The sequence below is a fragment of the Cyanistes caeruleus genome, chromosome 4 (genome assembly GCF_971803275.1).
Source record: "Cyanistes caeruleus chromosome 4, bCyaCae1.hap1.1, whole genome shotgun sequence".
NCBI lineage: Eukaryota > Metazoa > Chordata > Aves > Passeriformes > Paridae > Cyanistes > Cyanistes caeruleus.
The window spans coordinates 45,908,663-45,934,711 of record NC_141704.1 but is presented as its reverse complement, the minus strand read 5'-3'; the positions used below and the strand labels follow the sequence as shown (position 1 = coordinate 45,934,711).

The following is a 26,049-nucleotide window of genomic DNA, read 5'->3' as shown; positions in this document are numbered from 1 at the left end:
CCAAATTTAAAACAATTCTCAGCAAGTGGAGGGTCAGGTGGGCTTTACATACATATATCAATATATCAAATATATCTCCTCTCAGGCACTTTTGTACTACTCTATAGAAGGAACACAGCCAACCACAAAGCCTACATTCCAGCCAGGTATCAGGATCAGTATTAATTTCTGAGCATTTCAGACCCATTTTAGGCTTTAATCCTGTCACCTTTTCTCCTTTCTGAGGGTACAAGTCTCAAAAATCATCATAAACCTTGGATTGATGCTTCAGTTTACTGAGATCCTACTTCCCCATACTTCCCTTCAGGAATCCCACCACAGTTGTTTTGAGTTTCCTAATTGACCCAGTCTGGCAGCACAACAGGAGAAAGGACAGGAAAAGGTTTCTGACTTACAGTCACTGTTGGTTTTGAAAGCTCTATGTGCCCATAAGTCTTTGAAATGATGCAGCCTTGACTTGTACCCTGTGGTAGGTCTCACCTCTTCTAACAATCTAAAGCAGAGGCTGATTTTTCCAACAATAGAAGTTTTTGCCCTCATCCTTCCCCTTCAGAGATTTCATTCACAACCCACTGGATAGTTCAGAGAGAGCATCTGCTCTCTGACATGCACAGACACCTTTTTTGAAAGTCTCCAGTCTCTTTAGCTGCGTTTATGTAGAGCCAGAGCACTGAGTATAGCACAGGCATTGCTATACATTGAGGGACATTCAAAAGCAAGAGTCAGTCTTTCCTTTCTCATTAAAAATTTCCTACACTCTTTCTCTTGAAAGTTATGTTGGAAAATAAAAAACCTGGTCATGTCACAGCTGGGATAATTCCGCAATATAATGTTTCATGAGGCAAATAGCACACAAAATGGAGAATAAAGCAAAAGGAAACCTTAACTTTATATAGTTGTTTGCCAAATCTTGTATGAAACTTGTACGTCTATTTTCTTTCTTTGACCACAGATAATCCATTTGTTGTTGTTTAAAGGCATGTACTGCTTGGTCTCAGCTGTTGTGCATTCTTTCCATTTCTGTTGTCTCTCAGAGCATTACAGTAGCCAGCAAATTGCAACAAGCAATAATTATCCTGTTAAGAGAGCTTTCAAGTATTTATGACTTCCCCATAAAGAAAAAAGAGATGCAGGTGAGACCCATATATCTCTTTAAAGTACTGTTAGGGAAATGATAGAGATTAAAGAACAGCATTTCACAACCGGAGAAGTCAGAGCTATTGGTAACATAGGAAAAAAAAAGGTGATGTTTTCTTGTCTCTTGCTTTAAAACAGATATTGGCCATACCTGTGGAAAAAAAAACCACTTCCATTAAATTCAAAGCAGTTATATGCTGTTTCTCTTCTAGGATGCACCAGGGAAACACCAAGCAGTCCCTCTGATTAGAATGGGACTATGAAAATGAGAATAGGGACTTTATTTAGTGTCTTAAACATGCAGGTAGGGATATTTAGGAGCTCAAATGAGGAAAATGCTGATTTAGGTAACTACTGGCTAAGGGGTAGTTAGACCTCTTAATAGTCATGTGGTGTGTAAGGAAAGGCACATAGAATGGAGCTGTTTACTTTAGAAGTCTTTTTAATATTCTGAAGACCTAAGGTATTTTTGAAAAGTATTTGCTCAGTCTGGTGAACAATTATTTTTCTAGATATTGTGTAGCTTGTTCTGATCAGAAACAGGGCAGGAAAAGCTCAGAAATTGCATCTCTATGGTCGTGATGCTCACAGTTTCTCTGGGAGTGTTCCTTTTAACAAAACCATGAATAACAGTACTAGAGAGGGCAAATAGTCTCCAGAGAGCTTTCTTGTACACAAGAGTTAAAAATACACTGAATAACTTCTATAAACAGTATAAGGGATATCAAAAGTCTAGATGGAGCTTATTTAAAATTGTGATAAGCCCATTGACCTACTTGAGGTTATATTTAAATGAGAACTGCTGTAAAAAGCTGTCCTGGGATACGTGTTTGGAGCTCTTTTTCTTCACTCCCAAAGATGAAAATAAAAGCATGAGAAATTAAAGTAAGTTTATTTTAGATCACTTAAAGCAGTATTTTAGTTTCCAAATGTCTTTCTTAATTTTTAACCCCATTAATATTTTTTTAAAAAAAACAGGTTTATAAATACGTGATTTAATTTTTGATAGCATCACCAAAATCTTTTGCAAATAGATTAATTTCATTAGCTTATCTTTCCCCATAACATTTCAGTGAAAATTGGTCAGTGGGTGTTTTGTTTTATTTATTTATTTATTTTACAAAAAGACCCTTCTGTCAAAATATCCCCAGAAAGCTTTCCAGCTGACCAACCCAATTACAACCAGTTGCAGCCTTATACAATTTAAGCTGATATTGCTCCATTGCAATAGAGGTAATGGGAGACTTGTTCTACTTGGATTACTACCTTAAACTACATAAAAAATTCCAAATTTTCCATCTTCTAGGAAAAGATAATTTTATTTTTATTGTCTGTTACCTACATTAAGCATGCACTCTCATTTTTTTCTGAGAAAGTGTTGTGTAAATAACTTAATGTGTTGTCTTATTAACTAACATGATTGCCAGGATCTGATATATCTTGCAAAAGTAAATCTTCACTAATGGTACGAGCATAATTCCCAAAGGCTGGTTTTCAAATTGATTTTTGTGAATTAAAAGTAAAAAAGCTTTGATTTTATTTTGAGATATTATGTATTTTCTGCCAATAAAAGAGATCTGAGTTTGTTGCATGTTATCCATGTTTTTCCGTCGGTTTATGCAGTGTTTTTTCACCTATTTCTTCAGTTTCTGCTAACCAGTATCACTGCACTTTTCCTTTCCACCTGCACTTTGTGTTGGATTCTGATGCCTAATGCGGTACTTTGTTCTGCTTTTATAACTAATGCTTAATCGATTTATCTTCTGTACTTCACTTATAATCAGTGTGACAGGCTGACTTGGCACACTGATTTGTTTATAAACTTGCAATCTTCTAATTAGAATCACATAGCAAAATGGTTTAGAAACAATTTGCAGAGCCAAAATATGTAAACTGAGTGTGACCTCTATGGATATATTAGCAAATAAGGATGATATTTAATTATTTTTTTGTATGAGGCAAGTTTTTGTTACGGTTTGAGGTCGGGATCAAACTCAGCCTTATCAGTTCTTGTGCAGGATAAGCAAGAGGGATTCCTTGCTGCTGTGGGAAGTAGATAAAATTTATTGTTATATTACAGAGGACTTTCTTGGGTATTTGCAACTACTTTCACTGATAAACTTTCAAGTAATGTGACTCTAGGTCTCTGTGATCTGTGTTGTATTTGGGTACCAAATACTTTCAGCCAAAGAATGAAATTAGCCAGCAGGCATGGTGTTTGAGGTGAAAGTAGGTGTTTTCCAACAGCTAGATCTGGAAATCAGTTTGCACTTATGGAAATATTAATATGCTGATATTAATATAGTTACATGTGTTTGGATACATGTTAAAAATACAGCAAAACAAGGGTGAGCATAAGATATAAGCATTAATTTAAGGATTCAGTTAACCTGGCAAAACCAGCAGATAGACTAAAGCTCAAAGATAGACTTTATTATCTCAGTCAAGATTTTTAGTCTGAATTTCACCTTTGTGTCTCCCTGTATTCCTCTTACAACATTATTCTTTATTGTTACACATAACTTTCCTTTCAACTCTACAAATGGCTAGAAAAGCTATTCCTCTGTTGTTTTGTCAACCATATGTTTAGGATCTTGGTTGTCATTCTTATGTTAGAGTTACTAAATTCCAGATCACAATGATTGATTACAGCTTCTCAGTCCAGTCTGAAGTGCCTCTGCACATGAAATTTTCCACTGCTACAGTATTCTCTGCTGTATTATGCCTGTCAGGTTGTTGGCAACCCTCTTGTCATAATCTCTAAATCTAAATCAAGATGTCCTGGCCATGGCAGAGAAGTTGGACTAGATGACATTTAAACATCTCTTCCAACCCAAATTGTTCTATGATTCTATAAAGTGTCAAGTATTTTAACATTTCTTAAAACAGTGACTTTTAATAGATGGTCAAACTAATTAATAGTTTTTGGTAATGAAAGTTTGTTAGTGCCCAACAGAAGGTTACTTTTATAAAATTAAGATGAAAAATATTGAGGGAATCTGTACTGTGTCCAGTGGCTGAAACAAACAAACAGTAAACAAAGCAACCCCCAAAATCTGCCCTCCCCCCTGCTCATGATTTCTTTCTTCATCCAAACAAAGTAAAACTCGATTTGATTAAAGGAATCCACTTCTTGCTACCCTTATAGTGGTACAAACCCTCTGCTACGACCTGTCATGGGAGAGGAGGGGTGGGAGGGAAGGAACTGTACGACACCCTCAATACAGAAAAGGCTGTACTGGTACCCCAGCCTCTCCTTAAGGTAGATGTATGTTGAGGAGAGGCATCTCAGCATGGGGTAACAAAAATATTAGATCATTGGACAAAGCATTTGGAGCAGCTTCTAAGCTGTTGTCACTTATTTCAGGGTCTCAGGACACCAGACAGGAAAAATGGCAGGGAAAGAAAGGATGTGTTACACCATCCAATCATCAAATATTTTTCTTCTCTGTAATGAAAACTCCATAGAAAAATCTATATATCCAGTAAAGAAATATCAAATTGTTTTTTGCTACCTTGCAACCTTAGAAACACTCATAAAATATAGAGTCTAGAACTTGAGATACACAGCTAAACTAAATACAGAAAACCTTCTCTTGAACATGTTTAAGAAATTTTTTTTTCCTTATATGTAAAGGTTGTTAGTGTTTAAAATTTTCATTCCTAATTAAATTTTCCTATTTTTATAGGTGTTATTCAAAAGCTGCTAATTTTTAAAAGATATAACCAAGATGTTTTCTGAATACATATTTTTCTAATGTATATTTAACCTACTACTTAATAAAAATTCAATTTTACATGTTACTTTCTGTAGTGTTTATATCTCTGACTTTCTTGGGCAGGGAGTGACAAGGAAACCAAATTCATTCTTTAGGTAATGCTGTGTTTATTTTATAGACAGGAAAACTGAGAAGTTAGAAAATGGTATGTTCAAAATTAGAAAAGAACAAAGAGAACACAGCCTACCTTATTTTCCACTGAATGTCTTTTCCACAGTGTGAAACACTGGAGTTGATTAAGATTGAAAGCAATTATAACTTAATTTAATAAATGAGGAAGAAGAAGATTATCAATTACCAGGGAAGAAGACATTTTTTAAGTCATCTTGACATTCTGAGAAAGGAATGCAAAGCAGAAACAAAAAATGACTGCAAAGAAGACACACAGACAACTATGTAGCTATCCTAAGTGAGGTTTTCAAAGAAGTATAATTTGAAATATTTCCTTCAAGAATTATAAATTTTTTTTTATTTTTATTTTTTTTTCATGACATCTACAAAGCCAGATACTGGGATCAGTATTAAAGAAACATGAAACAGTATAGTAATAAGACATCATCTCAAGTGCTAACCTGTTTATAGGTAGCAGTTAACTAGGACATGATATCTGATGGAAGGAAGGAAATATAAAAAATCATCATCTGATGGAAGGAGTGAAAATAATTAATCACCTAAAACCCATACACTTTTTTCCTATTAAGCATCTTCTGGCTATTTTTGAAATGTATCTTGGCATCTTCCCAGTTATGCATTTGCATACAGCTTTTTTAAACGTCTAGTTCTTAAAGGCATGTAAATAGTCAAGGAGTTTAGAAATTATTTCCAATATAAATAGTATTTTTCTGTGCAATGTTTAGTAAATATTGATTTTTTAGCAGTGCTGTATAAACAAGTAGTGGTCTAATTGAAAAAAAAAAAGCGGGCTTGGGCTGGCACATATAGATGAGATTTTTCTAATCTTATAGCAAGTATTGTTGAAGATGGAGAAACCTTGGAGCTTTAAAGTAGTCATATATACAGCACAATATATATTTATACACTGTAGAGAGTGCAGCTGTTGTTAATGTGTTACAAAACTGTCCAGTCTCTGATGAATACTGAGCTATTCTCCACCAGTCAGACTGCATGTTTACAATACTCAATACATCTGGCTGACTTTAATTGCATTAGCTTTGCTGCACCAGAGGTGGCATAACTTTCATGTGAGCTAATTAGATTTGCTCAATTTAAACAGACACATTAATGCAGCTCAGCGAGGCTCAATTAAATCTGTTTTCAAAGCAAAGGCACAGTTTGAAGCATCATGGGTAATTCTGTGCAAATTGCCATATTGGCAGAGAAGTTGAGTGAGTTGTTTGCAATGCCTATTGGCACAATGCAAGTTTCTCCAGTTAGATTGTGAGGTCTAAAACAGCAAGACATGTGTTCTACATCCTCTTTCTTGGGGCTCTTCAAAGTGGTGCATCTGCCTTTCCAAGCGAAGGAAGTGATTTGTGAGTTTGTTTAGAAAGCGGACATCTTAAGATTTCATCCCAACCATTGTGCCCACTGATTTGTGTTTTATATTCTTTCTCTTACTGAGGCAACAGCAGAACCTAATAATAATACATCTTCATAATGGGATTTCCGAACAATTGTATGTTCCTGGTGTTTCAAACTTATTACAGTTACCATCACTCTCACCTTTTGCTAGTGCTCAAGCATAACTATCTATCAACTCATTTTTTTCAGTTATGTACTGTGACCCAAAGTGCTTAGCCTTGCAGGTTTACTTCTGAAGAGAAAGTCGCTAACAGAGTGCAACAAGGACACCAGCAGCCTGTCACTAGGACCACTTTTCATTTTGGCACCCTAGAGATTGTTTCTCCCCACAAAATCAGGAAAAGAGAGGATCCTTTATGGGAACTCAAGTGACATAAGCCTGCCCAAACTGATGCTATATTTTCTTCTTCTAAATAAGGCACATTTATAGAAAAATAAATAGTGTAAAATTGACCACATGCCTTGAAGTTAGGTTTTTTTGGTACATAGACCAATGTCTCCAAGCACTTGTGTCTCCTCTAATTGCATCTTCATTTATACCCATATGAATAACTTGCAAGGTTCCCAGAGGGAAGATGAGTTTATTAGGCCATTGGATGACCTTGTTTCCAGCACAACATTGCTGGAAGATATTGCAGTTAAGGGGATCACAGTAAAAGTAACCCTTTTATTTTAATGCTCCTGGCTGGATGCATAAAAGGTGCACCATATGCTGCTCAAGCATTCTCAAAGGTATATTATGGACTGCTTTAATGGTTTGTGTTGTTCTGATGCAACATTTATGGAGAGGTTGATTGGTAAAAGCAGTCTCCAAAAGAGGTTCTTCAGGATTTTCTAACAAATATGAAAACATTTGATCTCTAGGGTCCATGGTGTGTCTGTTAATTCATAGTGTATGAAATTTCTCACTATTTTGTGTGGGTATTTGTAACCTCTTCCACCTCTTTTTAATGGCCCTTTGGAAAAAATTGCTTTTTTTGAAGAAAAAAAATCATAGATTTGTTAAGATTTTTCTTGACTTTTACTTGACTTTGAAGGGGATTTAAGAGGAGGGAGGGTATCCTCTACTGGCCAGATAACAGGGCTCACGAGCTTAAAATCAAACATTTGTGTAAATAAAATATACAGCTTAGTGTCTAAATTCAGAGCAACATTAGCGGCAGCAGCCAATTATTGAATCCCATTGTCTCATATTTTCAATACTTATCCACAGTTATGCCTTATTACTGGAGTAGTAATCACAGTAAATTTAAAATACTCTGACACCAAGAGGCTCTCAAAAGAGTGAAAATCAGCAGTTTTATTAAACAATATATAGAAGTTACAGCCATGATGGTGGCGGACAAACCAATATGAAGCAGATTGCTCTGTGATTAGCCAAATGCACAGCACAATTATATTCGACACATCAGTTATAAATAGGAAAGAAAATCCATTTGCCATGCACTTCAACAGATTCTGTGTTCCAACAGCACATCCAGCTTGGCTTTAACTTTAGCCGGATTTTCCATTTATATTCTCAGAACTCATATGTTTCATTCTCAAACTGTAGATTTTGCTGAAAGAAATGTTTTAAATGGAATTACAGTATTTTTCACTAGAAAATAGTGAAAAGAGGATCTCTAGAACTCTTTCCTCAACTTGATCTGTATTCAGAAAACTGGCATCTGGCACAGGATCTGCTCTACTCTGATGTCACTGTCCTCTCTGGAAGTTCTCCAGTAATACATATCCAGGCTGTAAAGTTTTCAGAATATTTGCTGGTTTAAAATTTTTTGTTTTAGAATGTTTTGCTGTTTCAGAATTTTTCCACCTCCAGGCATTTGCCCTAAGTGATGAAGTATTGGAAAAATATAGAATAAACCCTTTATACAATCTGGCCAATACCCTAAAAACTGACAAACTTTTCTTGCTCTTGCTGTTTTTTGTTGTTGTTTGTTTGTTTTCAATTTTAAATCTTTTCTATAATACAGTTTAAATTTACTTCAGTGACCATACTATTTTGTGGATTTGTATTAAGCAGTGGAAATTGTTCTAGCTTTCCTTTCCCAGTTCGGTGATTTATCTAGTGAGTTCACCTTCTAAACTGCCACTAGAATATGAAAGTAGCACCATACTGGGACAGAAGGTTTGGAAGTCTTTTGCTATTGTAGGTTGCAGAGTTAAAATTTCAGATACAATGGCAACTGCTGATGTGTCAATGCCTTGAAAACAAAATGCATTCTCTGGAAAGCTAAAAGTTAGCTTGAGGTAATTATGTAATTAAAATTTAATAAAGATGAGAAAGAGCAAAAGCTTGTGAATTAGATGTGCTCATATAATTTGCACTGAATATTACTCCTGAATATTTTTCTGTTCAATAGTAAAGTTTTAAATAATTTAAATAATTTTAGAATATGGTTTTAGTAATATAAGGTTTAAATTGCTTCTTAAATTTGTTTCTCTTTCTGTCTAAAGCTTCATGTTTAGTGTGTAAAGAATAGTCCTTCACAAAACTTTGACACACAACACACAAAACCTAGCTGCAGATGGTGAGTTTGCTTATGTTGTTTACTATACTCATCCTGGAATGGTTTCAGGGAGAATATTTGCTATAAAAGATAGCATAATTGCATTTTATATTCTTAATTTTAAACGTGGCAACATTTAAACTACATACCTTTTGAACAAGAGATGACCTTTAACTAAAGTATTCCCAGCTGGGAGCATTATAATTATAATGTTTATTTATTAATATGAATTATAATGCATAAAAATACTGTTGCAGTTATAGAAAAGTCAATTAGGGCAACACCCTAGAGGACATACTCTAAAAGGATAAAATGCAATAATCATAATCATAAGAATAATAATAATAATGATTACTTTCATCCAGAAGGATTCAAAATTAGATTATGAGGGTGACATGGTGTCTCCATGTTTAAAGGCTCAGACTACCTCTGTTTGATACCAGTCATTATGTGATTGACTCTTCATGTTCTAAGAAATATTTTCCACTATAAGTTGAGTCCATGCCCTCTCTGTTTTAAGGGGAAAAAGAGGATGAAAGCATTTGAGATGAAAAACTGTTCGAAACAAGCAAGCACCTTTGGGTCAAGGAAACTAGAATTTTTGCCTCTCTACCTTTGGATTTTTTTAAATGTATTTGAAAGTGGATTATCTAAAAGTTTTATGTTGCACCAGATTTCTTTTCTATGACTGTGGAAGAAAATGTCCTTGGAACGCTGTTAACCTAACCAAAGATTCAACTTCAATATGCTTGTCTTTCACATTGTTTTGAGAGAAATTTCTGTGAAGAACCTCCATATGTTTTCTCTGTTCCTTTTCTGTTCTATAAAATCTTCAGATATCTGTGGATTTTTCCTGGTGTCATAGCACTGTTGTCTATTTCAATTGCTTAACAATATTTCTATGTAGATAGAAATGAGTCTTTTATATAATGATGCCATTTATTTTTTGATCTTAAATCACAGCACATTGGCCTGCTCTTCTGATAGCAATTCCTCTTCATGTTACTATAAAGAAGGTCAAGAGCTTATATGCTACTCTGGTATTTACAACTGGAAAAGATAGGTAAGGAGAGGTTTTTTAGTATGACAGGCCAAGGTACAAATAGAAAAAATAACTTGTTCAAATCAGATAAAAGTTTAAACTGGAAGTACAACTATACATCGAAACAGAGTTCTCAAGGGAGATTACAATGCAGTTTTCAAAATAAGATGAAATATGTTTTAAGTTCTGGCACAAATACAGTTTCTGAGGTTGCTTGCCACTTTTGGTCAGGCAAGATGATCACATCAATCACTTCTGATTTCCAGGTCTATTCATATACAAACCCTCCAACTTGCCATGGTCCAAGTGTGGTGCATCATATTTAGAAGTGTCTCAGAGAGAAGCAACTAGGCAGCTCCTCATTCAACAAATATGAACAAATATGAAGTGCAGTGGAGACTCTTTTCACATTCTATAGACAATCCAATGCTTTTTCATAATTCTTTATTCAAACAAAAATTTAAAACCACTGTTTTCTGGGAGAACAATACATTGAAGTTGGATTTTATGAAAAAAAAGGCTTCAAAATTAAAATAATTTTAGGAGCTGTATCTCTGTAAAGCTATTTTAAAATGTGTGTGTTTTGATGGTATTCTGTTACTGTCATTGGTATGTTGTTTATAGCAGAAAACTCAAAATCTTCAAATACAAGTATAGCATCATATTTATGCTTATCATTTGATACATTTTTTGTCTCCTTTTCTTTTTTTAAATCCAGAGAAATAAATTAAATAATTTAGTTCCACTGAAATAAAGTATTCTATTGGTATCTAATTGTTTTCTACTTACAAGCCACATTGTTTTATTCTCTATCATATTTGGTTTATTACGGTGTTTTAAAAAAACAAGCTGATATGTTTAAAAAGTATAAGACTGTATTTTAAATTCAATTTTCACAATGCAACTGATGAAATTTTACTGACCAGCTATCTATGAGTTTATTGGTCCTGACTATTTTTTGGAGTAGTATAAGCTATCTAGAACTGGAAAAATTAAGTATTTTGCTTTTTTTTGTTTTGTACTGTTGTTGCAGTCAGGAGAGTCTAAACTTCATGTCTAATGGAAAAGTATTTGGATTGGTGACCATGCAACATGAAACCAAAAGAAGCCAGCCTGTACAGTAACAACAATTAAAATATTTATTATTTAATTTATTTATTTACCCAGCTATCTATTTATTTATTTATTTATATATTTGTGACCTGGTTGCAGAACCCTGAGCCTAAAAACCTCTCTGGTTTCATACAAAATTTTCCTTTCTGAGAAAGAATTAAAAGCATAAGGGAGAAGATTGTGGGCTTTTCCTAAGTTATTTTCTTTTCTATCTGTAGGTGTAGATGGTGTATCTGGCACCTTTGGAGAGGTGAGTTAAATACGCTTTCTCACGTACTGTGCCTCCCTTTTCAAAGTATTTGTTGTGAGGTACTTTGCTTGCAGAGGCACATCTTGAGTTGGTGTGTATTTGCATTGGCCTTTTCTGGATATAGTGCCACAAGCCTGCTCCTAAAAATCTGTTGGGATCAATATGACATATGCTACATATCTCCTTAAGAAGTGTAGAAATTCTGTGAGAGCTAATTTAAGAAACCATGAATATGGGAAATTTTTTCTACTACGCTGGTTAAAAAAATATATAAGTTTACATGTGGATGTAACATTTTATAAAGTGAATGTTACTCAGGAACTCACATATGCTATGATAGTGCGTGTAATTATTGAAAGCAGCTGATTTTGCTAACTGAAAAGAGTTAACTGGGTGCAGATGTGGTCCAACTGCATGTACACAAACAAATTCTGTTTAGAGGAGTGGAGGAATTTAAACCCAATTGCCACAAACAGTTCAATTTTCAGAATTTCACAGAAAAATAGAATCCATCATGGAAGAAAGAAGAATTCCCCAAAGAATCATTGTTGTGATGATTCACATAACTTGCTTTTAGAGACAACAGTTGTGCAAATGCCAGATACAATGAATCTTGAATGTTAAATGTACACTTGAGAGTTCATATAGACTATGTGAACACTTTAAGGCAATTTGCTATGTATATGAGTATATAAAGAATGTCTCATTGCCACTGACTCATTCTCTGACAAATGGACTACAGCAATTATGTATTATGCTTTTGGAGACATTTTTATTTAATATTAATTATAATTTTAATATAACATAGCAAATGTATCCTGGCATCTACACAATATAACTAAAAGAAATGAGCATAATTTGTAAAGTAATATAGTTCCAGTAAATTGAATGCCATTAAATGATTGCAACAATGTATAGTATAAAAAAATTACAATTTTGCAAACAGTTGCATAAATGTAAGTTTCATCCTAGAAGTTAATGTTCATTTTGAAAGGAAAGCTACTACAAATATTTAAATGAAAAATAGCCACATTTTTAATGTCAGATGATGTAGACTTTATGCTAGAGGTTCCTTATTGTTGTGAGTGGTTCCACAAAAATTAAAAGATCCACCATCAGAAGTTCATAAAGATAATGTCTTTCCTTGAATATTTCAAAATAAATATTTCAGTTTGCAAGATGTCAAGTTGCTAAGTAATTTCTCACTTATGCTTTGACCTTAGCACAAGAGACATGCCAGATTCTCTGAACGCTGAAGATCTTGTAGTACTCTAAATACCTCCAATGGATTGGTTAGGACATAAGCTTAAAGAAGAACTCAGACAATTTCCTAAATACTCTGCAAATGAAAAGAGAGATATTTGAGGTTGCCTAGGCTGAGATGAACTGAACTCACCTTGCACATATTCCAGAATGGAGGCCTGTTTGATTGAGGAAAGTCTTTCTGAAACAAAGCTGCTGCAATTTTTTCACGTTTCATGAGAAATACCTTAAATCAATGCTTCATCTGATTTTAGAAGGACACACTCTCTGAATTAGATTTATATGTTTGTTGCAATTTCAATCTATGGCATTTCAAGTGGTAAATGACAAGTTACTATCATAAAAATCATGGGTAGATATCTTTGTGTGGAACAGAATCCAGTTGGACAAACACAAGTTATGCCATTATTAATAACAGTATCAGACAATTTGTGACATGTTGCAGTGATACCAGTACACTATATGTTACCATTTATAATCACAAAATATTTCCCAAAACAGCCAGCATGAATTATTCATAACTTAATTTTTTGTTGACTTTTGCTAGTCCAGGCAGGAGATGCCCAGAAGCTGGAGAGGGGTCACAGGTCAGCAGGAGCACCTGAAGAGCAGCACAAAGGAATTCCAGCCACCCCAGCCAATGAGTTGGCTTCATCAGGGGATCCGCCTTAAATGGCTTTATGCAAACGCACACAGCACAGGGAATAAACATCTGGAGTTAGAGATGTGCACGTGACTGCAGAGCCATGCTCTTACTGGAACCATGGAGACATGGTGGGATGGCTTCTGTGACTGGAGCACTGGGATGGAATGATCCAGGCTCTTTTTGAAGGACGGGCAGAGGAGATGAGGGCAGCACTACACAGAGTAATACTTGCTGAACTTCTGAGAGAAGAGGAGATAATCTCCTGGCACACCTTTTTCTTTTCAAGTTCTGGATTTATACTGGCCAAAAATTTCTGAGTCCACCATGCAATGTTGTCACATTCAGTGAATCAGACACGTGTCATATTGAATGAATAATGCCAGAATTCTGCTACTCTTAGCCTCATGAGTGATCCTTGCTAGCATAATACTCATAGACTAAATGCATACATGCAAGTAAAATTTACATTCCTTACATGCCTGTCTGGGTTATTTGACTGTGCTTCCAGGCCTTTGAAGTAGTCTTTGTCTACCATCAAGGAAAATCTAGTGTAACAGAAGTTGCTCAAAACTCTATAATAAAACACTTTGTTCACTGACTCACGACTCTGCCAAGCTACCAGAGATGCTCAGAACCTTTGCTGAACTCTGTTTATTTGCAAAAGTCTATTTATTAGGTATTATTAGTGTGTTTAAACAGTGTTTAAACCAGTTTTGTTAGTTGCAGCCCTTAGAAGCTGCAGTACTTCAGAACTGAGAACATGGGAACATGAATTTTGGAATACAATTTTCTTTCATCTCATGAGTTTCTTTTATTTTTTTTTTTAATATGAAAAAAATAAATAAAAAAAAAAAATCCTATTTGGTTAAATTATGAGCCCTTAAAATGATCTTTTCATAACTACAGTAAGTAGTTTTCAGTCTGGAAGTCAGCTTTCTGATGTTTTCTTTGATAGAGAGCTTGTCTTATTTCTTTGTAGCCTGCACAGACAAGAAGACTGTATCTCCAGGAGCAAATGAACATGCTCCATCTGGGGGCTGCAGACATACAATAGGGCATTATTTGATGTTTTTGCAGGAGTAGGTCATAGAATCTGACTAGTGAGAGCCATCCCTCTGTATAACAGGTAACAGAGACCAGAATTCCTGAGTCTCCAAGATCTCTGACTAACAAAGTCAGTGGTGTGGGACCACGGTGCAGCAGTGCAGCAGTGCCAACAGCTCATCCCTGCAGATTCCAATGATATTGTCAGTGATGGTAGGGAAAATATCATATCTCACCATGCCTGGCAACACCTGGAGAAGGAGACTGCAGTATTGAAACCTGGAATCAATACTTTTCCAATTGGTTATTGAAGCCATAACACCCTTTAGCCGATGAGGACCCCCAAGGAGGAAGGGTGTACTTCCTTCCCCAGTGTGCTAAAGTGTTGGCTTGGTGCTGGCATTTGTGTGCTCTGCATTTAAGGCAGGACTAAAACTCGACTGAGATTTTAATGGGGGGGTAACAGGAAAAGTTACCAGCAGAACCCACTGATGTGTGTATTTTTGGTACCCATATTTTTAGTACAAAAACACAACACTTTTTTTCTTTTTTTCTCCCCCTCCATTTTGCCCAGACTTCATTCAGTTTACAGTGCAGAATGAACTGTTAATAAATCAGGTTGTGTACTGCAAGAGGCCTTCATGGGACATCTGTTTCTTCTGCAACAGAACTTGTGGGCTGGGAGGTTTAACAGATGGTGTCACAGAGCTTTCCCTGTTCCTGCATCTCACACCTTTGACTAGCACTGTGATTTTTGAAAACTTGTACTTGACTATGAACTGTAACTGCAGGTTAATAACTACCTCGGTTATTTCTGAAATCTATACTTTCCTGTCAGGTCTTAGTTTAAATTGATCAGAAAGTTTAAAAATTAACAAATGTGACTGTGTGTGCACAGACAGGAACAAAAACATGTCTTAGAAAATTATGCTAAAATGGTTTCCTGGTTATGATGATTTATTGCTACTTTCATAAAATCAGATTGTACTTCTGCCTTTAAAAGAAATAAAGATAAACTTATATTAATTGAAATTACTTGCTTTCTGGTTACCCAAAATTGATGCTTGATGCTCAGAAGAGTTTCGTTTAAAATTTGCAAATCAGGACAATAAGAACTCTGCTTGTATATAAAGTGTAAAAAATTAAGTCTTAAATTAAAGACTATATTTTTGCCTCTATTCACTTTATTTCAACTTCTAATTAATAAAATGAGAAAAATAGTGCCATCTTTAGTGTTTTTAGAGGTATGTCATAAAGAAAAATATATATAAAGGAAAATTAACAAACAGGGTCAAGTATGCACTTGCCCACAAATATCCAAAACATGTTAAAATATCCACTTCATAGAAAAACTGACTTCTCTGGGGACTAAAAAAAAGTTTAAATTCTAAACAAACCACATTTTTCATTTTTCTTGTAGAAAATAAAAGCATAAAGAAAAACAAAAATGCTTTGTTTTACTTACAGCAAATGTTCTTCACAGAAAGTATCTAAAATATACTGGATCTTGGGATCCTGAGAATGACAGTCCACATTCCAATTTTTTTTTCATATGAGAGACCATCCAGGCAGTGACAACCAGTGCTTGGAATCTGGGAACTAGATGCCTTGGGGTTTGGTCCTGAAATTCTTCAGTGCTCTGCTTTGTGGCAGGAAGACTAAAAGAGAGCAGAGTCCAGGCTTAGGCTTTTAAAGAGGTTCAAAATGCTTTTAAATTCTTTGGGCTGCACATTATGTTTCAAACATTCACCTACTGCGTGACACAGCTCCATGTTTGATCAGCTTCTTCCACTTGGATGGTAAGTTTTGAGCTTTGTTTCCTCATCTCTGTGCTGTGCCCAGATCAGTATTTAAGGCACATATTCCAACCCAAACTGTATTCAAACTCCTGTGGTGCTGGGTTGGGATCATAGCTTTCAAAATCCTTGTTTCCTGGTATTTGGATCCCACGAGCCTCAGGACCAAGCTTTATATCCTCACTGCCCATCCTTAGAACAGGCTCGCCTGAGGCTCATTCTATGCACAAAGGGATTTGTAATGAATTATCCTTGCTGCCCTGCTTCTTATGAGTGAATGACATTTCCCACCTACCTTTTATAGCACCCTGTTCTCAGCTTCACACTCAACCTGTCACTTTGCAAGTTGTGTAATGACCAACAGTTCCCTCTTGACCAGTCAAACACCCCGCTTTTCTAGGGAACAGTCTGTATGTAATTGAAAAATTCATTAAAAAAAAAAGATAATTAACATTTAAGAGAAAAATAATTAACAATTAATCCATTTCTGAGAACTCCATTCAACAAAAGCTTATTGTTAACTTCAGATGGAGTAGCTACCTTCCTTCACTGACTGCATAACCAGCAGCCTTTGAGGTCCTTTTGTCCACTCTCAATCATTTGAAAAGCAACATCTGGAAGGTAGGATGTAATGATATGTGGGCAACCCTTGACAAATGTTTTTGGCTTACCAGAAATGCCCTCATTCTGGTCACCCTCAATCTCACCTGCAAAGCCACACAAATGAGTGAAGTTAGGTACTTCAAAATGAAGCCCAGATTTAAGCAATGTTGAGAGAGGGCAGGAAATCATCTCATTCCCATCTAGGGCAGGAAGCTGATGGATGTCTTGAAAAAATACAAAGACCTCTGTTCAGTACAGGTTTGAAACTACTCTTGATGAACCATGTGTAGCTGGTTTGATTACAAAGCTGAGTAATCACAGCAGTTTCCACTGAAAACCAGAATGAAAGGAGGACAGCTTCATACAAGCAATTAGAAATGTCCCCAACAATGAGGGAACAAAATCAATCACCACATGTAGTCCTCTGTGGCTAGTGCCTTCCTATCTGGAGTAGTTTCCTTTTGCAACAAACAATATAAAATTCATTAGGAGGCTTTTATTACAGACACCATACACCACTAAAGATTAGCATTTCATGAATGACCTTGTCCATTATCGCATTCTGGACAAGACTCCATTCTGTAGCTATTTTCTAAGAAAACTCACTGAAGTGAGTCTCAGGAAGGAGGCAGGTGGAAAAACATCTTGACAGATACCCAGCTGATTTATGTTCAGTGCATAAAGGGGCATACAAGACTCGAGAGGGACTTCACAAGGACATGAGAAAATGTCACAGGACAAGGGGAAATGACCTTAAACTGAAGGAGATTTAAATTAGGTATTAGGAGAAACTCTTTACTATAAGGGTGGTGAGGCACTGGGACAGGTTGCTCAGACAGGTTGTGGATTCCCCATCCCTGGAGGTGTTCAAGATCAGGCTGGATGGGGCTCTGAGTTACCTGGGATAATAGAAGGTTCCCTGCCAACATTGGCGTGATAGGAACTACACAATCCTAAAGGTCCCTTCCCTAAATTATTCTATGATTCTAGCAATCTATATATGTGGATTAAGAACTAAGTATGTGAATTTTGTTCAGACTAAAGAATTTTGTAGAATTCACAAAGAGCTGTGGGTAACTCTAAGTCTTACCAAAAGTCCTAGAAATCTTGGCTCTTAAAAACCACAAGAATTTTCAAAGAAATTAATTCAAGACTGAGACAGCGCTAAACAAGCGGTAGATGAGTGGATATTTTCAGTAATTGACTTAAGAACTGTACACCACACACTCAAAAAGTACTGTAAAACTGATTCAAAAGAGAAGGCAGGATTCCCTCAGACAGCAGTTGTGTATTAAGAGGAAAGATGCCTGTTTCGTCATTCAAGTACACAAAAACAGAGGGACAGAATTTAACTAAACTGTCAGTGTCTAACTTTTGAGTGTTTGAATTTGTAATCTACACAATATTTTCACACAGTACTTTTTTTTTGTTTTTTAAATTATTATCTATAAACAGCCCAATTCTGCCAGATCTGGGAGAGTACCTAGGAGCAAAGAGGATTTGTATCATTGGACTCCAGCAGATAAATCACTTTTCCAAAATATTTAGGAGTTGCATGTATTTGCATAAAAATTTAGGAACAGATTAACTGATACTGACATTCATCCAGAGGCTTGGAGGAAGTTAGTCATGGAAGCATTCTCCTTTTCCTAGTTCTGAAAACTAATATATTTTTCAACAGTTTTAAAAAGCAAAGATTTGTGTATGCCCTCACATGCAAAATGAATGTGAAAAGGGTTTAATTTTTAGCAAAGTGTTCTTCATATAAGCAGCATAATGCATATCCTAGTGATTATCATATTACACTAACATTTAAAGTTGTAAGCACAATGCTAATGGAAAAAAATTCATTTATAAGTTAATATGGCATAACATTTTTTCGGTACTATTATTGTAGGAGAAAGGGAAATTGTAAGAAAATAAGGTGCCTGGGGCATGAAGTTCAAGTATTGTATGAAGCAGAAAACAAATTATCTGAATGGAGATGGCAGCACAGAGTAGTGTGAGCACAGATATATGTGAGTTCTTTTCTATAAGAAAGAATAAATGTCTCGTACTGTCAAATCTCACTACTGTGAGTGTTTTATATGCCCCATTCTAGTCTATGCAACATATTGAGGTTAATGGCCAATTCAGTCACTATTCCTTATGCAATAAATGACTTTATTTTCATCTTTAGGTTCTCTGAGGAGTAATACAAGCATAAAGCATATATGAAATATAGTTCTATTAGAGGACTTAACTAAATTATGAGCTTTGAAGTAGAAAGGCTGCCAGATCTGTTGGGTGATACCTTCTATATTTTTGAATGTAACAAAACTATAAGGCTGCAGGTTTCTTTCTAAAAGGTTAAACCAAATATCCACAGCTGCATACCTCAATAAAATACAAAAGTAACAAACAAATTATATAAATATTTCATGTCAGAAAATAGATGCTCTTAAAAACTGGGCAATTGAGGAGAAAAAAAATCTTTCAGAATCTTCTTAAAATGGCTTCATTCCTCCCACATATTTATATGAAGAAATGTTATGACAACCATTCAAGAAGATGACAACGGGAATTTTGAAGTAACCTTTACACTAGTAGGTTATTATAGCCATTTTTTCTATGTTTGTATGCAAAATGACAGCTGAAGTGCTTTGGAATTCCGTAACTTCTTGTGACCTAATTTCTAAACAGAAAATGGATTACATAACATAAAAGCAGGAAATAGAATTTGTCTGTGCTTTCATTTTTATTAATTTTTGTGTCAAATAAGTCCCAGGCTCTTCAATTAATTACTAAAGATTTGAATGTTCCTGTGTAATCTTTTTTTTTGCATCATTCAATTATGAATTTCATTTACAGTTTTGTATCTAGACCCTATAAAAACAAACAAACCTCTATATTCATACACAAGGAAATTTTCCAGAGTGGTTATTGGCATTGCTTCTGTTTAGCCTACTGTTTTTAAAACAGCTAGTGGTAGTAATACAATAGTAAAGAGCACATGCCAAATGCATCCATTGGACACTGGTGGGTGTCAGGAAGAGGTAGTCAACAGAAAGTCCTAGCTGTCCTAGATGTCCTATCTGCATATAATATTTTCCATAACTGGAATCCTACATAGATTTCTTTTTTTCATTATTGTTTTGTTTTGTTTATGTCTATTGATGTGTGTCCCATTCTACCCATATCAAACATCATATTTCTGGCCAAATAAAGATCCACATTGTTTTCTGAACCGCACTCCTTGTCTTGTAAGAGATACTAAAATTTGCACTTTTCAGCTTTCTGCATAATGCAGGAAACATCTGGAAAGAATGAAAACAATGTATTGATCCATTTATCAAATTTCTATCATACTGCCATCAAGCCTCTGGAAAAGGCCCTTGTGCTAAAAGAAGAAAATAGACAAAAATGACATCTGCTATAAAACTTAATACCTTAATAGTAGCTTAAATCTGAGTCAAACCACACAAATTTTGTGTATATTTTTTTAGTCATAAGAAAGCATACATGAATTATTTATTCAGCACCAATTCCTGCAGCATTATCTAAGCCTTGGAAATTGTTCACCTCCTTAACTCTGCAGGGCACTTGCATGGGCAATGTTAAACATGGGCCATGTTAAACATTCTTGCCAGCAGTCCAGAAGCAATATCTTTTTATGAGAGTTCATGGGGGGAAACAATCCTTCCCCTTGCAGCAGCATCAAGATGCAGTAAAGCCCTCAATATGCAGCACCTGGCATTCTGGTGCCGGTGGAAGTGACTCTGAACCCCCCCATTACAAGGGAGACCCCAAAGACAACTGCCATCAATGATACTTCTGTCACTGTGGCAAAGATTCACAAGCTGGTTGATGAAAAAATAAAATAAAATAAAAAATATATTAAAATTTTAGTATTGCATTCACACTGCAAGCTAAAGAACTAAATATTTTTGCATCAATCTGAATTATGTATTTAAAGGAGTATTTAAGGAAGGATAAATATGGATGCTTAGATTAACTTACACAGTAATGACAGTATTAATATGACACATATCCTTTTGATTAAATGGGTCAAAACTGTCTCTTGGCTGTACTTAGTAGTTATAATTATCATAACAGTTCCAGCTAGAGTCCCTGAAAATTGTGTGGACTTTTTCCATTATTTGTACATAGCAAACATTTTATTCTTCTATTAAACTGTCAATCTGCGTATTCAGTGGGAGACTGGTTATCCTGGGGCTTAGTGAGACTGTGCTGACTACACATGTCAATGCAATTCAGTGATATTCAGTTGAAATAGTGAGATGGAATATAAATAACAACTTTAAAATTTGATTAAATTATGATACACGTATCCCCTAAAAACAAACAAACCAACAAACAAAAACACAGAACTAACAGGCCACAGTCCTGGGTTCGTTCTTGTGCTGTTCATTCACAACATCATCTTTATTCTTTACACAATCCCACCATATGCAGAAGGCTACCTGACAGTCTTCTGAGGAATTGTTTTAAGCTGACAGTAAGAAGAAAATATTATGTTTTCACTCATCAATATTCTCTCAGTGTTGAGGAGTTACTCAGCTAGACCTTGTTAGATAAGAAAGGAATATTGAATATTATGGATGGAAACAGGAGCACTCTTGATCCTAGGATAATTTTAATTGATGCAGACCAGGAAGCTGGGGGATAGAGAAAACTTCTGCGTTCTTTAATTTTGTTCTGTAACTTAACTGTGGGAATCTATATCTTAAAAAGCCTTGAAAGAAATGATACCAAGTGTGTTTACTTTATTCTTACTATAAAACACAACTAAGTAGTCCTAAAACATATTTATTTAACACATTCTTATTTTTACTACCACTTTGACTGGGAGCCAAAATAGAGTAGGTTTGCTTTCTTTTACTCTTCGCTAGATAGTTATGCAGCCAGCCTTTTTCAGATTTTTTTTTCACATTGATTTGTGAGGGAAAACAGTTAGTTTGCCCTGATATTATTTATGGTACAGAAATGGGAGGAGAGATTGCAGCAAAATCTTTAAACTCTGTGGATGTGATTAATTTAATACTATTTTTTCCATGATATATTTTCATATCCTCTCTGTAAATATTGGTTATTTATCGCTTAGTAATTTAGGCATTATGAAGGTATGGAAGGAGAGTGTTAACGCTGTCCAACTACTGGTGTGCAATTTAATATACTTTAATAACCTGCTCAGTTATTTGGCTAGTCTTCAGAGGACATAAATTAGTCTCATGCTTTCAGTTGCTTCCTGAAAGTGCCCATCTATGTGCTGACTACAAAGGGAGCCCTGGGAGACCAGCTGCCAACTTAGTTGTCTGAAGCTACATGATGCAATCGAGCTCCTCTTGAAGACCAAGGAAAGACTGATTTAAATTTGCCTGACAATATGTTTGTTTACAAATGCTAACTTGTCCCACTGGTGATATAAAAATTATTGACATAGCTGCAATATCCATACAATGCTTCCCAAAGGCAATCAGGAATTCTGGAGACTGCAGGTATGCATGTAACAAAAAGACAGTAGATATGATTTTGTTTATTAGTTTTCTGAATAAGAATAAACAATAAAATTCATAGAAAAATAAGAACTGAAGGAGCCCCAAGAGCATCACCTGGACTTTCCTTCAACCCCAGGTCAGAGCCACATTGTGGCAGATGCTATTCCTATCGTGGACTACTCTTGACTAATTGCCTGAGCTGTCCTTAAAATGGTTCAAAGATTAAGACTCCACAATTTCCCCAGTCAAATTATTCCAGTCACTCATTATCCATGCTAGTTGAATGTTTTTTCTGCTTCTTAACTTGAATCCCTCGTGGTGCAGTTAGCATCCATTACTACCTACCATGCCTACTATGATATGTAGGGAACAGTTCTTTCTTTACTTTTGCAATAGTCTTTTGCTTGCTTCTCTTTAATGTGATGATTTTCCAGTAAAGGCAGGAGCAAAAATGTTGGTACATCTCAGTATCATGTGGTAACATCCTTCCAAACCAGGGAGTAACAGATGAGCATCTCTGCCCTTCTTTTTATGACTTAAAGACTGGAACAAGTTTTCAGGATATCTGATGTTTCTTACAATTCTTCTCTATCTTAAATTTTGATATGTCTAATTTCTATGACTATCTGTTCTATCCTTTTAGCAATCTTAGATTCCATTTTCTTTACACCTAAAATGCCAAGTATTGAGGCTACAGATAAAAAACTCTATTGTCTGTTGATGTTATATCAAAATGCTGTAAAAGGAGCACCTTACATCCCAGCCCTGTTAGTGAACTTGATACTGGAGGCTTTGGACCCCTCAGTACTACTTGGCTGGCATCCCCAATCTGAGTAGCCCCAAAAATGAGGAAGAATGATTACCCTGCTTGTTTTAGCACAAATTATGACTGGAATCTCTCTTCCTATTTTTAAATCATGTGAGTAAATAAAGTGAGATGGAGATTTTGAGCTCTGTTTTAGTGGTGAATTTTGAAGACTGTTTTTCCTCTTTATAGAGTTGCTATTGTTACCTTTTAAGATAAAGTTACTTTATGGAAGTCTTGAGGAAGAAACTGAAACTACCAGGGTTTTGCTTCAAAAATATTTCACATTTGGTAAAGTTTGTACCAGGTTGTTTGCAAAAGTTGTACAAAGCCAGGATCTGATTTGGTCGTTGTTAATCAGTTTATTAAAAAGAGTTTCTAACTTGCAATGAATCCTTGCAGGAAATTTGGGATGTCATGCTTTCAGTAGTGCGTTGAACAATATTTTCAGGCACCCTGGCTGTTCACAGAATAATCACCATCTTGGATTATGATGTCCTTGTAGCTGTAGCAAACTCACCACAGACAGGAACAGTGAAATAGTACGGGAAAGGAATCAATCTTAGGCAGCAAGATTTCTTGTATATTTTAAAGGAATAGGGAACATTGTTCATATAAGGTAAAAAAACCCAAAATAACAAAACCCAAAAAAACTCAAGAAAGCTGGTATAAATAGTTACCTTGTCTCAAGCCAAATGTCTGCTGCAATCATGGCTTGTCTCAGACCACCTCTAGTTTGTTTCCATGCAGGGTGGTGTTTTCAGACTCTGCTGTGACAGGCCAGACCATTGAAAGCACTCCACTGCAGCCATCTCCTCAAACATCACTCCATCAAAGGTGCAATCCGGGTTTATACAGGCCCTCATAGAATATTTTCCACAGCCAGAATGCTCCTTAATCCTGACAGCTGCCAAAACCACGTTTCTGAAGACAGATCTTGCATGCAGATTTTGAATTGTAAATATCACTCTTTTCAGTGTCAGCTTGAAGTCAGCCCTAGACCTTAACAGGACTATCTAACAATGCTTGTTTTACATTCAGAGATATATGGATACCTGAGTCACAGAAAATCTTGAATGCAGTATTTGAATACAAATGTTAAAGATGCAATCTTAATCGTAGCACTGCATCTAGACACCCAAATGGTAGCAAAGTTGGCATGAATCACAGGGACAAACACAAATGATGTCACAACAGAGGGGAAAGTGTGAGCTGAGAAGCCTAGAATAGGTGGCTACCCAGAGGAGAAAAAAGCAGCAGAAAGATTTACAGGACACTGTCTTAGTAGCACTTGATACATCGAAATGAAGCATGGGTAGTTATGTTCTATGTATAAGGTTTTCCTTGCAATTTTTCTTGAATTAAACATCCATTTATTCAGCCTTTCTAGGGTTGTTAAATAGTGCTATTAGTTGGCATCCCATTGCCAGGATTTATCTGCACACTTCATTATTTGAGAACTGACTGTACTGAGTACTGAGTCTCGCCTTGGGCAGGAACAGCTTTCGGGACTTACCAGGTTGAGATTTGTGGGAGTTTGTGTGCTCTTCTTTAGCAATTATGCAGGAAAGATGAATTTAACTGGGAACTTTGAAATACACAGAGCCATCTTGGTGATCTGATCTGTGTGACAAGCCTATCTAGTTACCTGCTAATTTATGTTGTGAACCAAGACCTTCAGATAAATAGGATTTTAGTGTAAATAAATAAGAGATAGTTGCCATTGAGCGGTCTTGACTACTTATCTTGCTAAAAGCCATCAGTCCCATGTTGAATTCATTTCAAGCAATAAGTTACTTCCATCCTGGCTTTTATCCTCCCATTGGGCCACCTTTTATTATAAGTTCTTATTACAAGCTGGCAATGTGTCACATGTGAATGAAAAGTGATGAGATCAGGATGAGAATAAGCTGGGTACCTCAATTAAAGTTTGATTTTAATAGCACTCTTTAGGTAACTTTTCAAAAGCACTATCCTGGCCTTTATTAAAATTGGCAGAGTCTATCAAAAAAGCAGGTTATTCACCTCTTCATGTTCATCACCTGGGCACAATAAAGATATGTAGGATGGCAGAGATGAACAAATGTAACCATTCATGTTCAGAGACACTGCAGAAATTCAGGTTCCCATAAAGTCAGCTCAACCAGTTAAAAAAGTTTCTTGATCACACTTCTGAGCCTTTTCTGAGTGAGCAGCTAAGGCTGCAGTTTGAGTACAAATAATGGACTAACCACTGACTGAAGGATACAGCTTTTTTTCACGAGATAAGGTACACACAGGTTCTTTATGAATATCTTTTTTATGCTTTCTCCAAACTTTACTAAATTCTCAGATTTTTTTTTTTTCAAAGACCTTATTTTAAGAACATACGAAAGCAAAAGGTAAAGAGAATTAACTTTTTAAATTTAGGTTAACACTATGTTAATTTCATTTTTTTGGGACATACATTTTTTTTGATCTGTGTAAGTTTAAGACTGAGCACTTATAGGCAGATTTCTAAAATTATGCAGGCATGTTTTTTATTTTTTTAAATTAAAGCCTAATTTTTTATTTATTTTTGATGTGGTCTCCTATATATGAATATTTTAAATTTTATAAAATTAATGCTTCCTATCTTTCTGTTTCTGTTGTGATATTAAAGTCACAATGACTGGAAAGTGAACAGATTTTACAGTACTGGAAGACATAAAAGTAGCTAAATAAGAGACAATAATAAGACTGTGTCTATTTCAGTGCAAATCATATTTTTATTTATAAATACTTCATATATCACTGAAAATAGATACAGTGCCCACATTTTCCTAATAAACCTGTTATCCATCCTCCTGTAACCAAAACCACATGTTTAATCTCTAGGTATCTCTTATCTTTGACACTTCTAAACCTTTTGCCAACATTCACATAAAATAACAATATTAGTGCTCACCTAAATAAATGAAATTTGAATTATGAAAAAAAAATAAAACTAGAACTGAGCCTTTAAGCTAAAGCCTTCAGATGCTAAAAGTTCTGAAATGATCA

The 26,049-nt window shown here is 35.4% G+C and overlaps 1 long non-coding RNA gene across 1 annotated transcript; it reads left to right on the top strand.

The window, feature by feature from the left end:
• The first annotated feature begins 1,156 nt into the window (after nt 1-1,156).
• On the top strand, nt 1,157-14,137 carry LOC147653613 (uncharacterized). The gene is made up of 3 exons (XR_015285962.1): nt 1,157-1,243; nt 11,342-11,373; nt 13,184-14,137. It is a non-coding gene; the product is annotated as an uncharacterized LOC147653613 (long non-coding RNA).
• The last annotated feature ends 11,912 nt before the right edge of the window (nt 14,138-26,049 follow it).